Source organism: Erythranthe guttata, chromosome 14, assembly GCF_056151865.1.
Source record: "Erythranthe guttata isolate IM_541 chromosome 14, IM_541, whole genome shotgun sequence".
NCBI lineage: Eukaryota > Viridiplantae > Streptophyta > Magnoliopsida > Lamiales > Phrymaceae > Erythranthe > Erythranthe guttata.
Genome location: NC_142546.1, coordinates 10643171 through 10660623, shown reverse-complemented (window position 1 = coordinate 10660623; position 17453 = coordinate 10643171). Strand labels below are relative to the sequence as shown.

General features: G+C 36.7%; 1 pseudogene; it reads right to left on the bottom strand.

Moving 5' to 3' along the window:
- Positions 1–475: 475 nt before the first annotated feature.
- On the bottom strand, positions 476–1190 carry LOC148765176 (secreted RxLR effector protein 161 pseudogene; annotated as a pseudogene).
- Between the last annotated feature and the right edge of the window lie 16263 nt (positions 1191–17453).

The window sequence follows — 17453 nt, the reverse complement described above, 5'->3', positions numbered from 1 at the left end:
AACCTTTTCTATGGCTACCTTCATCGTTATGTCAATTGAATTACAGCTTACCTTACTATATTACTACTCGCTAACATGGCTTACTGCACTATTGCAAGGGGCTAAACATAATTCAACCATTGGCAGAAGGAAAGAAAAATTCAACAGATTGGTTTTTCTTTATAACTTGAAATAATTCTGAATTAAATAAAGAATGAGGGAATTTTAGAAACAGTTTTATCTGATCAGAAGGTTTGGATTGGTAAATGTGATTCCTACATCTATGTTCTCTAGAGGTATATGGAAACGCATATTATCCTAAGAGGAACGTTCGACCTAACTATATAATTAATTAATTATCGAGTTTTTCAAAATAATTATAGGACCTCAACTAGCATAAATCAATCAAATAATGGCGAGGCACTAGTAATCAATCAAAATATATTTTGCTTGTTGGTCACCTACTCTAACAATCTCCCACTTGGCCTAAAGCCAACTACATAAATCGTAATCCCATCGACGCTCGATGTTCCTCGTGGACTGATCTTGGTAAAGGCTTCGTGAAGGGGTCTGCAACATTCTCTTCCGAGGTGACTCGTTCTACTTTTACTTCACCTCTATCAATGATCTCTCGGATCACATGATACTTCCTCAGAATATGCTTGGACTTCTGATGAGATCTCGGCTCCTTAGGTTGGGCCACGGCTCCGGTGTTATCACAGTACAACGGTACTGGATTATTAGCATTAGGAATGACACCCAACTCTTGGATGAATTTCCTTATCCATGTCCCTTCTTTTCCAGCTTCGGATGCTGCATTATAATCAGCTTCAGTAGTGGAATCGGGGGTCGTGATTTGCTTCAAACTCTTCCAACACATGATACCACCATTACGCGTGAATATAAATCCCGAGTTCGACTTTGAGTCATCCACATCCGATTGAAAACTAGAGTCGGCAAAGCCCTCTAATTTCAACTCGGCACCCCCATAGACCAAAAGTATGCCCTTAGTCATTCGTAAGTACTTGAGGATATCTTTCGCAGCCTTCTAGTGAGCTGGACCGGGGTTAGACTGATATATCTGCTTTCGACACTCACAAAATACGTAATATCGGGTCTTGTACATAGCATGCCGTACATTATGATTCCTATGGCAGAAGCAAAGGCATACTTTTCATCTCCTCGATTTCACTAGGTGTCTGAGGACACATGGATTTCGAGGGACGAACCCCATGGGACATTGGCAAGAATCCCTTCTTGGATTCTTCCATGCTAAACTGTTTCATAACGGTGTCTATGTACATGCTTTGGGATAAGCCAAACATCTTTCTTGCTCTATCTCTAAAGATGCGTATTCCTAATACGTATGATGCTTCTCCCAAATCCTTCATTGAGAAACGTGTGGACAACCATGCTTTCGTTTGTTGCAACATTCCTACGTCATTCCCAATGAGTAGAATGTCATCGACATAAAGCACTAAAAATATCGCTGACCTCCCACTAACCTTCTTGTATACACAAGGTTCCTCAGGGTTCTTTTCAAAATCGAAACCTTTGATAGTTGAGTCGAACCTAATATTCCTACTACGGGATGCTTGTTTCAATCCATAAATAGATCGCTGGAGTTTGCAAACCTTTTGCTCACTTCCAGAAGATATGAAGCCTTCCGGTTGCGCCATGTAAATGTTTTCCTCAATGTCTCCATTAAGGAAAGCGGTCTTCACATCCATTTGCCATATCTCTTAGTCGTACCACGCAGCTATGGCCATCAAAATCCTAAAGGACTGCAGCATTCCAACTGGTGAAAAGATTTCCTCATAGTCAACACCTTGCCTTTGAGTATATCCTTTCGCTACCAATCTAGCTTTGTAGGTCGATACCTTTCGATCCACTCGAATTTTGTTCTTATAGATCCACTTGCAGCCTATGGGAACTATTCCCTTAGGTAGATCTACAAAGGTTCACATCTTGTTGGAGTACATGGAGTCCATTTCGGATTTCATGGCAGTCGGCCAATGTCCCATGTCCGCATCCGATATGGCCTCATTGTATGTTCTTGGATCTTGTCCAAGATCAACATGATCTTCATCATTTTCGAGGAGGAATAACCTATCAGGCATTTTCCGAACTCTTTCGGATCTACGTACTGAAGGTTCAGGAGGTATCTTAGTGGATTGCTATATTGGCTCGATTACTTGTTCTTGTGCTTGAACTTCACTTTGCGGTTCTTGAACTACTTCAAGTTCTATCATGCTGCCTTTTCTATCGGATAGAAACTCCCTTTCTAGAAAGGTGGCATTTATCGAAACAAATGTCTCTGCTTCCTTGAAATAATAGAATTCGTATCCCATTGAGTCCTCGGGATACCCCGCAAATGAGCATAAGTCGGATTTACTATCCAACTTATCTCCCACTAGTCCATTCACATAAGCGGGACAACCCGATTACATAATCCCAAAGGTAATTCTTATCGATCACATCACTATGAGACCCTAACAAAAGTTACCTCACACTAGACGATGGCCGAAGTTCATCTTAAGATTATCAAAGTCTTCGTGTGTCAAGTCTAGCCTACCATTATGAGATGTCATAGATCCAACTCTACCAAACAAATGCAGTCCCTAGTTTTGAAGAATTGAATAAATTCAGGGTTAAAAACTACAATTTAGAAGAAAATGTGGGATAAATTGGAGAAGTCAATGTCACTTGACTAGTCAAGATCTCAGACAGCCGTCCGGGAAATACGCTAGGAATCTAGACGGCCGTCTGAGTCAAGAATGTTGAAGAATATGTCACGTCACTTCGGATGGCTGTCCGAAAAGTAGGGCAAATCGCCAAACGACCGTTCGGGAAGGCAAGACTGCGAAGTAAGGAACTTCCAATTGTACAAGGAAATTGCCTTTTCCCCAATTTTTCCCACCTTATAAAAAGCAATCTCAAACACACAATTAGGGGTCCTCTTTTTACACAATTTTGAGGGCAAAGAAGCAATAACGAAGACGAAGAATTTGAAGATTCAAGCATAATTATATCTTTCATGATTCATTTTTATTTAGATTTTAATTGAATCATGAGTATCTCAACTGTTATTTTCTAGGATTTTATTTTGAACCCTATGTGGGATTTATGAACCCTTTATATGATTTTATGCAAGTTTGAATTCCGGATTATTTCTTCTACTTCTTTATTAGTGCATGAAACTGGCCACTTTATGTGGTTTATTGTTATTGTTGAATGCATGAATCAGAAGTTCGGTTTAACAATTAGAACTACGGTAGAAGAGCCTTTATTGTATAAACATATGAATATATTTAATCTCTTCAGTAGCCATTATTGAGATTTGTGCTTCATGTTGTATTCAAGATTTAATTGGGTAGGAATACAGTTATTCAATCTTGAATATTAGAATCGTAATACACGCGGAAGTAGGTTATGATTAATTTAGCATCTTAGGTTAGTAATTTGATTTAATAACTTGCATAATTGAAGGAATTGGGGAATTTATAATCACATAAGGGGAATAATAAAATCCTAGGCTGGTTTACTCTGTGAATCTTCGTATTCAACTGCTTTTGTGCTCTTGCTTGTTTAATTTCCTTTTTAATTGATTTATTTTTATTTAATTTGATTGATCAACTTTAGACTGTGTAGGGTGGGCTTGATCACAGTTTGTAGAATATAGAGATTAGAATTAGATAATTTAATATTCTCTATGGGATTAATATCTGAACTTTTGTCCACTATATTACTTGTTCGATACGTACAGTTGTGTATAGGTAAAATCACCAACAAGTTTTTGGCGACGTTGCCGGAGAATATTTTAATTATCTATTTTATTCTAACTCTAGATTTGAACAATTTTGACAACTCACCCAAAATTTTAATTTTTGTCTTTCTTTTATTTTTGTTTGAGCTACCGTTTTATGCGGAGGATACTCAATCTCGAGTGAGAACTGTTTGACCCTAAGATCGAACGCATTTGTCAAGCCGCTAGAAGACTCTAACGCGAGAACAATATAATGGGAGATAATCAACACAAAGACGAACAAGGGTATTTGCTCGATGATGACGGAATTCAAATCCAAGACCAACCCCTACGGCATCCACAAAGCCAATCGTTAGACCCCGAGCAATTCAGGACTACATAATCTCGATTCTTGATGGATTCCACCTAAGCATCCAGTATCCACCCATTGAGGCTCATAATTTTGAGATCAAACAAGTCCTCTTAACGATGCTCCAAAATAACAGGTTATTTAGTGGATTGGTAGGTGAAGATCTGCATCTTCACATTCTCAATTTTCTAGATACCTATAACTCACATCGTCAAAACGACATTTCGCAAGAGGCGCTGAAATTAATTCTCTTCAAACACTCCCTGCAAGGAAGAGCTCGCCAGTGGTTGATGTCCCAATTCCTCACTCTATCTCGTCATGGCCTCTACTGCTAAAACTTTTCAGGAAAGTTTACAGCTCACCAGAGATGGATGAAAGAATACAACGAGAGATTCACAATGTCGTCCAAGATCAAGGAGAAGCACTATCCGAAGCATGGGAGAGATTCAAGACCCTTTTGAGGCAGTGTCCAACTCACTGAGTGGATCAATGGTAGCAATGTAACAGCCCGCATTTTCATAAGCATTTATATATGATTATATTGAACATATAGTAAATACGAATATACGTGCATTTCATGAATCGGGTAGCAATTTATACATTCTCTATGTGTTTATGTGATTTAGATACATTATAGTATTTTTAGAAGTAGACATTATTATTAATTGAGTAGTTGATTCTAATTATGTGATTTAATGAATTATGTTCTTTAGTCCATAGATTTTAATGATGTGCTTTAATTGATGATTAATCTAGGATTGAGATGATGTGAAATTAGTTTTGGTTATAGTTTAATTGCTATCCTATGGAATTATATGAACTATACGTTTTAGTGTGTGTGTATTGGCCGTGTGTTGTGTGTGAGGGAAAGTGAATTACTCCCTAAGTTTATTAATTACAAAAGACTCCCCTCTTCTCTTCTATAATGCTAAGAAGCCCCCAAGGTATGTTCTCCCAAATTGCTAATAAAACCCCAATATCTTTTATATTGCAAATAAGGGCCTCATCTCCCCTATAAATAAGCCCCTCCTCTTCACATTCTCTTCAAACCAAAAACATCAGCCAAAAGGCCCTCTCTCCTCTCCCTCTCCCTCTGCATCGATCAAAAACAGCCCCAAAGAAGAATTATCTTCTTCCATCACCCATCAAAGCCCCTCTCTCCTTCCTCTCTTCAATTCCTCTCCAAGAGAAACTCCCTGTTCTTCAATTCTGCTAAAAATCTTCAAGAAACAACCTCTTCACATCCTTCAAACTCAGCCCCAAAGCCATCCAAGAACATCCAGGCCAAACCCGCCGAAAATCCACCGAGCCTTTGTTTTCTTACTCCTTCATCTTCGATTTATTGCTCTTCGGTAAGGACCTTGGTCTTTACGGAAATAATAACCTAATTAATATAAAGTATATGGTTTTTAATGAATTATATGTTTGTGGTTTAATTTTGGGCTTTAGAAGATAAAGTTCTTGATGAACACTACTTGAAATTCAATTTCGTAGCTTCTGATTGTATTGCATGTCTCATCGGGTAATCCCTAAGTTAAAATTATGAAATTTGGTGGTAGTCTAGATCTTTCGGTTAGCTTCATGTTGATATAAATTATGCATAAATCGGATTTATATTGAGTAAGTTATGAATCGTTTTCTGAATCTGCACAGTTTCGGAGTCATCCACGAATTATGTGTTATATAGCGTTTTATACTAATCTTATTGAGTTGATTCCACTTGAATATGATTATAAACTTATGAAACTTAATTTTCACAAAATGTGGTAGTGTTTAAGTAAAGGTATGAATTAATTGGTATTTTTAAAGTTAGTGGATCTGTTCTGAATTTTTCTGCTTATGTTACTGCACTAAATTGATTATATCTCTCACATCGATAAGCTTATTCATAAACTGTTTTAACCCTATGAACTAGACTTAGATATGAACATGTTTTCCAAATTTCATTAGCTTTGGATCTACGGTTTAGGAGATGTGAATTTCTGAAGTTATAGTGCCTAAACTGCCAGATCTGTTTTGATCAGAGATGTAGATATAGATCACTAATGAATTTCCAGGTTTTCAGTCTCGGAGTTTACTGCATGTTTCACAGATGCCCTGGTTTCTTAAAATCACGAAATTTCATGGGTAACTAGATCTTTCTGTTTTCTTTAATTTCATATATTTTAATCATCAATCGGATTTCAGATGATTAAGAGATGAATTATTTACTAAACCTGCACAGTTTGTGAGTCAGCTGAGGATATACTTTTAAAATCGATGTTTTCCTAGTTTGATTTGATTTCCTTGATTCCACTTGGAATTATATTTATAACCTATAAAAACAGTTTTCTGCGAAGTTTTACAGTGTTTTAACATAAGGGTGATTTATTGGGTATTTTTAAAGTGGCTGATTCTGTTTCTGAAAGTGTGACCATACTACTGTATTGTTTTACTTATTTCTCTTCGCCTACTGGTTATTTTGGAAAACTGTTTTAAATGGGTGTTTTTCACTCATACAGGAGTATTTGGTTAAAGTTTCAGAATTTTTGTAGTTAAGGGTTAAGAGAAATGTATTTTTAAAGTTAAGGTGTCAAAACTGTCCGATTTTCCTAAAAACGAATTTCTTTGAATTAAAGGGTCCTTTGTTAACATGATTTAAACTCTTGAGACATGACTTAATATGGTAATAGTTTATGATGTTACATCTAGAGAACCATTATTAGAGTAGTTATATGTAAGATACAAAGACTAGTATATATTTAGAACTATTAGTTGTTCTTGAAACTTTCTATGTTCTAGTACTTCTACTATATTTGATTTTCTATACTCCTTTGAATAGGAATTATGTGAAATATTGAATTTCATGATGATTATTTGAATAATGTGTTTTACTCTTATAAGGTATAAGTATGAATATATATAAGTATATATATGTGTATATCGATAGTTTAAACCTATGATGTTATAAGCGTACTCCCCTCGGGTTGAGGAAACTTATAACCCATAGTTATAAATTAGAGTATATACGTATATGTATAAGTATATAAATACGGATAAGTGCCTATGTGAATATACGTGTAAAAGTATATGTGTCTTTATTACTAATGTTTGATCTATATGTTCTTACTATTGTTTCGGAAATTGCTTCCGAATTTTATGATTTGATTATCAAGTTATGTGATTTAACTCCTTCGAATTATGTGAATGACGTACTTGATATTATTACTGTTTATTTGAATGGTGTATTAAGATCTTCAAATTACGTGCATTTCTCGAGTCATTAAATGGTTGCATGGTCTAGTATAGAAGAGTCGAAACGGTAACGTTGCTTCGATGAATAGACACGGGATACGGCGGGCCGGTATCCCAAAATGACAAGATACTATAGACTGCAGTGTGGGTAGCTCTCACCAAAGACCGGGCTCAGTATAAAAACGTCTATTGTCGATGCTTACGTTATGGTTTTGATAGGGATCCCGTCATACGCATCTACGCATAAAAATGATTTTGGAAGAAAAATGATTTTCAAAAGATTTTAAAAGAAATTCCGTTTTGTTTAAAAAAGGGAACTTCGTTCAAAGGGACTTTATGCCTTAATTGGATTCCCAAGTAAATTATGAATTAGTTTACATGAATTATTCCCAGAATGATTTTCCTAAAGTGGAGTTCGAGGAATCGCTAGCCTTGATGCCTTGACTGTTTAACCCGGATTTTTATCACGTCAACGATTTCTAAAATATCTAGCCAAGATATCGATTTTTAATTTTTGTACTCTGATTTGGGAACCCAGTCTATTAAACGGGGTTATCTTAAATAAAGTTTATTTCCTTCCGCTGTCTTACGAGTGTTTTCTAAACCCCGGTAACCAGAGCTTTATGATTTTCGTATTTGTTTTCTTTATTTTATTTTTATGATTTTTCATAGGCATGCATTCTAACGATTTTAATTGATTTTCAATTTTTGGAGTCGAAATTGCGATCAAGGGATACAGACGACCGCTCGAATATCCAAGCACAAACTCAGACGGTCGTCCGAGTTCAAGAGGGTCAGAGCCAACTGATCCAGTTTGAGACAACCTTCCGGATATTAGTTCACCATATCGGACGGCCGTCCGAAATCCTGACATCCCAGAATCAACTCACGCATTTTGAGACGATCGTCCGAGTTTTAGATCGAAATCTTAGACATCCATCCGCGATCCTGAAGTTGAAAACAAACCTACGCATTTTCAGACGGCTTTCCAAAACGCAGTTCAAATTCGGGACGGCTGTACGAAAGCGTATTGAGCGTTTTAAAAGGGCAGAAAATCAGATTTCTCCCCACATTCCAAAACCACTCTCAAATTCTCACTCGAGCCCTAGCTTCTCCCCCTCAACTTTTATCAAATATTCTTGGAAATCTCACTTTCACATTTACAACCCACACACTCGACCACTTAAGTTGATAGTATTTTTGTTGGTATTGGCAGGGAATCTTGAGAATGGAACAATTTTTTCCACAACCTTATTCTTCAAGGCACACCCACAAGGTGTTAGACGAATCGCTCGAACCAAGTTTGGGGCTTCAAATTGCATCACATCGTAACCAATTCTCTTCCAATCCTTCTTATCATGTCTTCCAACAAGAGAGGCCGCACAGGCTAACCATCCACCTCGAACAAAGGGAAGGGAAATAATGGATCCACCAAGGCGACATTGGTTCCCCAACCCGATATTGAGACATTTAGTGTCGAAGGAGATGAAGCCCTATTCGACAAACAAACAAAGAAGACGGCAATCACGAAAAGAGACCTAACGATCACACTATCATACTTTTCCAACCTCAATCACAAAATCAACAAACAAAGGTGGTAACAGTTGTGTGAACCGGAACCCGTCTACAATATCTCGATCATCCGGGAATTCGACACCAACATATTGGCACTCAAACCTCCCCACTACACGTGAAGTGTGGTACGCAATAAATATGTCGATTGGCGGACGCACACAATCAACGAATATTACTGCCTCCAAAATCTTGGTAGGTAATGGAGAGCTATGCGAGACAAAGTCACCAAAGATCAAATCGGTGAGGTGTTATGTGATGGACGCTCAATGTGGATTGAATATCCAGATAAAAAGGCATACGAGCTCAATAGGAAAAGCATCAATTATGCGGGCACGGCGTGGTAAACATTTATTTGTGCAAATTCGGACAACCTTTTTTAGTCAGGTCAATCATGAAAGATGTGCCCTTGCCTACTACATAATCAAGGGAGAGCCGATCGACATCGGTGAAACTATCCACGACCAACTATGAATAGTTTTCTTCCATAGCCTAATCGCGGGGTTGTGCAAAAAAGGGACTTTTCTTCCTTAGCCTAATCGCGGGGTTATTCATGACAACTCAAAGGGACTTTTCTTGCTTAGCCTAATCGCGGGGTTGTGCAAAAAGGAGAAAGTCCCCAAGCAACCGATCGACATCAAGCTAAGGCTCCTGAAGCCGATTGCCGACTTTATAGCCTCATAATTGAAGGCGTTCATGCACGACGATCCGCAAGACTTAGTCGAATTTGAAGCCGCTTTTCCACCGTAAGAAAGAAACGACAATTCTGGAGAAAGATGGAGCGAGAGATGATACTTACGAGGAACCAGTTGGCAACCGTCGAGAACAAGGTCAACACGCTGGAGGCGCTCCAAAGATTGTCAAGAAATAAGCTACAAGACATCATACGACACTTGGGGTGTGGGACGCCTGATTGTGTGGAGCCAGGACCTTTACCGGCACCGATTCTTGAGCCCGTGCCCGAGGTTTCCGACAATGAAGAGCGTGAGAGAGACAGAGAGGAGCACCCTGATTACGTGGACTCTGATTAGTCAGATCTTTTCTATCCTTCAACTTTGTTCTAATTTCGTTGAGGGCAACGAAGATTTTAAGTTTGGATGTGAAAAAATATTCTTTTTATTTGTTCTTTATTTACGTTTAGTTTGCATGCATTAGGATTTATTTTCTTTTAGTTGTTTTTATTTCTTTACAAAACATTGCTTGAGTCGAGTGCATCGGTGAGTTGTAATGATGAGAGATGACCAATGTTTGATGATGAGATTACTTGTTTTGTTGTGATGAGGACTAAAAATTTGGTAAGATTTTGATTCAAAGGAACTTAGAAGCGAATTATTTGTAGGAATTACACTTTTTTTTAGCTCTCTAGGAATCACACTTTGTTGATTGCTTTTGTTGAACGTTTTGTATTTTATATGTAGAATTAATTTATACTAGATCATGCTATGTTCGGTTTTAGAGCTCACCTTAGGAAATTTATGATACAAAAGTATTGAGTAGTGAGTGATTTGGGATATGATTTGGGCCTTCTTTGAACCGTTTGAGCCTTTCTAGCCGACCTTTTATCGAAATTATCTGTAGATACTTGATTTGAGCCTTGGAGAAACGGTGTTCTTTATTTTAGCCAATACTTCATATGGTAGAATAGATTAAGATTCTTGAAAAATTACCCCTTGGTGTTTGCTTGGAAAAAAAATATAATAATAATAAAAAAAAGTGAATAAAAGAAGAGAAGAAATCACCTCAATTCAAGAAGCATTCAAGAAGAGGAAAAGAAAGTTTGAAACAACTTTTGTAATCTTGAGAATCGAGTTTATTAAGGCCTTAGATGTGCATTCATCATTTCAAACGCCCATCTTTCAAATTTTGGCGTAATCACTTCAATTCACGAAGCATAGCCACATATACCCATATTTTTTACCTTGAACCAAAAAGCCTAACAATTGAAAGCAATAAAAGCCCCAATGATCCCAGTAGCTAGAGTAGAAGAATTTGGTGAGTATTTGGAGTAATACATATGTATGTAAGCAAAAAAAAATCTATTTTTAATATACGAATATTGGATGCTTGAAGCAATTGCATGATTTGTGGTTTTTGGCACTGGTAAGTGACTAAGTGCTTTTGAATTGCGAGCTTGCCAATGTTTAAGAAGTTTTACTATAATTACAAGTCCTGAAAACGTGAAGCTGGTCATTAATCTATGTGATGAGATGCATTAATTGAATTATTTGCTTATGATTATGTTTTGCTTGAGGACAAGCAAAAGTTCATGTTTAAGGGTGTGTTAAATGTATATTTTTATACTTAATTATATCTTTTCATTGGAGTTTTGAGGTATTTTATTAATAATTCATGCTTAAAGTTTTGATTTATTATTTTTTAGGCACAAATTGAAGAATTGAATAAATTGAGCGTCAAAAACTGCAATTTAGAAGAAAATGTGGACAAAATTGGAGAGTCAACGTCACTTGACCAGTCAAGATCTCGAACGGCCGTCCGAGAAATACGCTAGGAATCCAAACGACCGTCCAATTCAAGAAAGTTGAAGAATACGTCACGTCATTTCGGAGGGTTGTCCGCAATGTAGGGCAAATCGCCAGATGACCGTCCGAGAAAGCAAGACTGTGCAGTAAGGAACTTCCAATTGTACAAGGAAACTGCATTTTCCCCAATTGTTCCCACCTTATAAAAAGCCATCTTTTTACGCAATTTTGAGAACAAAAAAGCAATAAAGAAGGCGAAGAATTTGAAGATTCAAGCATAATTTTATTTCATGATTTATTTTTATTTAGGTTTTAATTTCATCATGAGTAGCTAAACTCTTATTTTATAGGATTTCATTTTGATCTCTATGTCGGATTTGATGAACCCATTCTATGATTTTATGCAAGTTTTAATTCTAACTTATTTCTTCTACTTGTTTTATTAAGTGCATGAAACTGGCCACTTTATGTGCTATATTGTGATTCTTGAATGCATGAATGGGAATATCAGTTTAACAATTACAACTACGGTAGAAGAGCCTTTGTTGTATTAACATAAGAATATAGTTAATCTCTTAGGTAGCAATTATTGAGACTTGTGCTTCATGTTGTGTTCTAGATTTAATTCCGTAGGAATACAGTAATTAAATCTAGAATATAAAAATCATGATACACGCGGAAGCATGTTATGATTAATTTAGCATCTCAGGTTAGTAATCTGATTTAATAACTCTTATATAGTTGAAGAAATTGGTCGGGGGGGGGGGGGGAGGGGGGAGGAGAATAAAATCCTTGGCTTGTTTACTTTGATAAATCTTATTTTGTTTAAAATTGATTTAGTTTTATTTAATTTTATTGATCAACCTTAGACTGTGCAGGGTAGGCTTGATCATAGTTGGTCGAATTTACCGATTAGAATTAGATAATTTAATATTCTCTGTGGGATATGTTTGATATTTGACTTTGAGTCAAATATAATTTAATTGGTTTACGTTTCTTACATCAATTTATAATGTTTCAAAACTTATTATTATTATAGGATTTATTATTCAGAATTAGTCGGCGGTTATTTTTAGGTTAGTGGGTAGTTATTTAAGCACGTGCTTATTTAATCTACTAACACATTATCCCACTAACCTAGTATCTCTCCTAGTGTGTTAATTTCGTGAGGGAAAAGAGTTGTTGGACTCTATAGATAGGAGAATAACTCATTCATTCCTCACATTTTTTTGCAGAGAGTTGAGAGCACTGAGTTGCGGGTGTTGAAACACCTTTACCAACACCCTACTTTCTTTATGGATTTCTCACTGCATAATTGAGTCTCTTTTGTATTCAATCTCATTGAGTACTGATTTGTATTCGTAGCATATCATTAAGTACTTTTGTAATAGATTTTAGGAGTTGGTCTACGAAGAAATAATCTTGTCATTTCTTCGTAGAAGAGAAGATGGTGGTGGCTTCTCGTTTGTATTGTTTTAAATACTGATTTCTATTCCTAGTGTATCAGTAAGTACTTTTGTACTAGATACTAGGAATTAGTCTACGAAGAAATCTTCTTGTGATTTCTTCGTAGAAGAGAAGATGGTGGCTTCTCATTTGTATTCTTTTGAAAGCTGGTTTGTATGCCTAGTGTATCATTAAGTACTTTTGTACTAAATACTAGGAATTGGTCTACGAAGAAATCATCTTGTGATTTCTTCACAAAAGAGAAGATGGTGGCTTCTCATAGAAGAGAAGATGGCTCTATCCACATGTTATAAACTTGTGGATAATGATTTGAAACTTGTGTCATTTATATTCTGCTGCATAATCTTGTTCAACACAAGTTTTTGTTTATTTTTTGAAAGAAATCTCTGATTTTATATCAATTTATATTATTTCAACGAATTCGGAGGCACTAAATTCTTTTAGGATCGATATCTGGACGTTTGTCCACTATATTACTTGTTCGACACGTATACTTGAGTGTAGGTAAAATCATCAACACCACATTTCCGTTTAATGTCATTAAATTACAATTCATCTCATAATAGCACTCCCAGCTACAGGGCTTATTGTACTATTAATAGGGGCTACACTTAATCTTATTGTCGATAGAGGGAAAGAAGAAATAATGACCATACGGTTGTTCTTTATACCTTGATTATTTTTCTTAGGAATTACCAGTGAGGGATTTCAAGTGATGCTTAAATCATGACAAGTTCGATTGTGATTCCTACAACTATGTTCACTAAAGGTATACATGATAATGCATATTGAGCCTTAAAGGGACATACGACCTCATCGCATTTCATTACGATTATTCATCATATGTAATAATAAATTAAAGCAATTAATGAGAAATAATTAGTGGAACACTCTAAGTCATAAATCGGTCATAAATCGGACATATAAGATGAGGCTCATTTATTCTTTGCGATGCAATTATAATTTGTGTTCCATTAATTAAATTAATTTAACACGTTCAATTAATAAATAAACTTAACTACCTAAATTAATAAATTAAGTTGAAACTCATTTGTTGAAATCTATTAATTAATTGATCAATTATAAAATTTTAATTAATTGATAAATAATTTTTAAAATTAATTATAAAGTTTTTAAATTTTAACTTTGGATTTTTTTTTTAGTTTTTTCGAATTTTATTTTTTTTAACAGATGAGTAGACCAGTCAGACCCGGTCTGGCATCTCAGAAAAATATAATAAAAATTTCAAAAGAAATTCATTTTTTTTAATTTCTCGATTTTTAATTTGCTCCAATTCCAAAAATTCTGAAAATATTCTAAATATTCAATTAAAATCAAAACACCAAATTTCAACAACACAAAAGTTCAATAAATTCAACAGATTAAAATATGCTTTCGAAAGTGATTAAACAAGTAGGGAATTAATCAATTCATTTGGTTATCATCCGAGCATATATTTATTTAATTGCATACCTTTAATAGCTTCCGATTAAACGGCCATATATATAATGTAATTTGAAATTGAATTGCAACATTTAAATCGCACATATAAGCATGCTTGGTAATTCGAAATTAAATTAACATACGATTTCGAATTCCACGAATTTATAAATATTTTATAAGTATGACATACTTTCGAGAATCAAAACTTACTTTCGTAGCATGAGATTTTAGGGGGGAATCATTCCGGCGACGGAGCGCAGACAGCAGCGGCGACGGCCCTTTGGATGGCGTTTGTGTGTCTTCACGTTTTTCTCTGCAATCGGGTTTCACCTCAAACACTCTAATCCCCCAATTTTATAGCACTAGATATGGAAAAGGTTAAAAAATAATGAGAAATAAATGAGAGGAAAGGGAAGAGAAAACAGTGACGGCGAAGAAGGGGAGCGGCTAGGGTTATGAGTAGGTGAAAAATCTGATTCAACTCCTCTTAAGTGATATATATATATACTAGGGTTCTCAACTCTAGTAGGTCTTAAAGTTGGACCAGGTTCATTAAGTTGTCAGGCCGACGCCTTCGTATGTTTCGTTTCTAATAAACGATTAATTTGAAAAATGTAATAATTACATATTTGTGATGAGAATAAAATTATTGCCAATACCGGTGCCACGTGAAATTATCTAATTTTCAAAATTAGAAACTTCCAATTGAGTGTATCTGCTAAATCAGAAAAACTCATAATTTCGAAAGTTCACTAAATTTTCGCATAAAATCTTTCCCTTTATTTACTCCAACTCGTAATCAACAATTACGAAAATTGGATCCAATGGTATTTAAATTTAATTCTGAAATATTAATAAATTAATCTTAGCTCGTTGTATTCAATGATCTTCAGTACACGAGAAGTGTCACCCTCAATGGTTTAGGTGTATGCTAGTCGTGGCTCACAACTCTTTGTGATTCCAACAACATATTGTTCTTATACGAACTCTCCCAAGAGTACCGATTAAGATAAAACTCATTTTAATTTAATTGCCATCAAATCAATGAATGAACAGCAAATAAAGATTTGCGTCTAACAACTACCCGTCATCATTCCCTAAATACAAATGAAATGAATGCAAGAACTGTGCGATATAGTTAATGTACTGTATGATCCCTTCGACACATATATCATGGTTTAACTAGAAGCATTGATCAACAGAGATCTCTAATAAAGTTCAATAACCATGCGAACGTTCTAGGTAACATAAGTCGTTCGTGTTTGACTTAGAGAAACCAATTTCCTTAATCATCACATTGTCAGCTCTTGCCAGAGACTTCATGGATAATAAACCGTTTGAACACACATGACATCCATGACTTGTCAAGGGCTCGGATCCCCTACTATGATGCACATAATTTACTCTAGATTTTGGATTGTGCGAACATTGGCCCTTGGAGTGATCTTGATGAGACTCAGGGACAAGTCACTACAAAATTGGTCCTCTAGTGACGCCACACTGATGTTTGTGTCTTAAGGATTAATGGTGTATAACTATAGCGCAAAAACCTCTACTCGATAAGTTGGAATCACTTAGAAATTTTTAGGGTGAACTAATTCATGAACTTATCTACCTCTTGAAGCGTGAGGTAGGCGCACCAAGCAAAGCGGGATTGCTACGGAAACCAATCCGTACAATCCGGGGAAAGGCAGCAGCGGCGGAACAGCAGCAGCGGCACTACGAGCCACGGCGGCGCGTGTGGCTCATGCGCGCTCTTCGGGCGGCGCGTGGGGATGCGTGAGGCTTCGGCTCGTGTGCTACTCCTCGATTCTTCGATCTTCGATCTTTCTCCTCTCGGATTTCACCTCGTATACGTCGATCTACTAAACACGTGGCACTAGACACGTAGAAGTTAGAAAAATGGAAGAAAAAGAAAGAAGGAAAGGAATACCGAAAGGGATCGGCCAACGGATGGCCGATTCTGGTAATTTTCGGCGACGACGGCGCGGTGGCCGCGGGGAGGTGGCCGAGCGAGAGAAAGAGAGAGAGAGAGAGGCTAGGGTTAGGGTTTCGTGTTGTGTGTGTGCAAGACCTATAAATCAAGTATTTATAGTGTCTTGCATAGAACCCTAGCGGGCTTAAGTTGGACCGAGCCCAACAACTTAAGTTCGTTAGTTCTTTTACTTGCTCGTCTCTCTCATTTCAATGATCGGATAATTGTAACGATTACATTTTTGGAATCATTATAATGTCCTCGTCATTACGAGTGCCAACTCTCGATTTCCAAATTTCCAAAAGTGGAAACCCTAATTCAGTGCACTTTCTAAATTTTGAAACTTCCCGATTTTGAAAGTTCACTAACACGTTTTCCTATTCTTTTCCTTTTCTTATTCTCATTCATAATTCCAAATTACGAATGTTGGACCCAATCATATTGACTTCCAATCATGCAAAGATAAACCATTTTATCCCTGACCGTTTATTCAAAGATCTCATGTGCACGAGCAGTGTGACCCTCGATGGTTCAGGTGTAAGCTAGCCGTGGGCCCACAACCCTTTGGGGTCAAAACTCGTCCCTTAGAGTTACGATTAGGATGAAGCTCGTTTCACCTTTATCACCCAACGAATCAAGATTGGCGTCTAGCAACTACGCGTCATACCCTAGATACAAATGAAGTGCCTACAACAACCTTCGGATATAGTTAACATAGTACGGTCCCTTCGATACATATGTCCCGATTGAACTAGAGTCATTGGTTCGTCGAGACCTCTTTATTTGTTCAATAACGGTGCGATTGTTCTAAGTGTTGTAATCGTTACATGCATGACTTAGAGAATCGAATTCTCTAATCATCACTTAGTTAGCTCTGGCCAGAGACTTAGAATGATTACAAACTTTCAGAACACACAGGACATCCAAGACTATTCTAGAAATCGAATCCCCGACTACAATGCATAGACCTCCCACTAGATTTCAGACTGCACGAACACTGGCCCTTGGGATGGTCCTCGGTGGAACTCAGGGACAGGTCACGATACAGCTGGTCCTCTAGTGAAGTCACGGTAATGTCTAGGTCATAAGGACTAATGGTGTACAACTATACCATAAATATCTCTACTCGATTATTGGGAACCACTTAGAGATTTCTACGGTGAGGGAGTTCAGTGAACTCGTCAACTT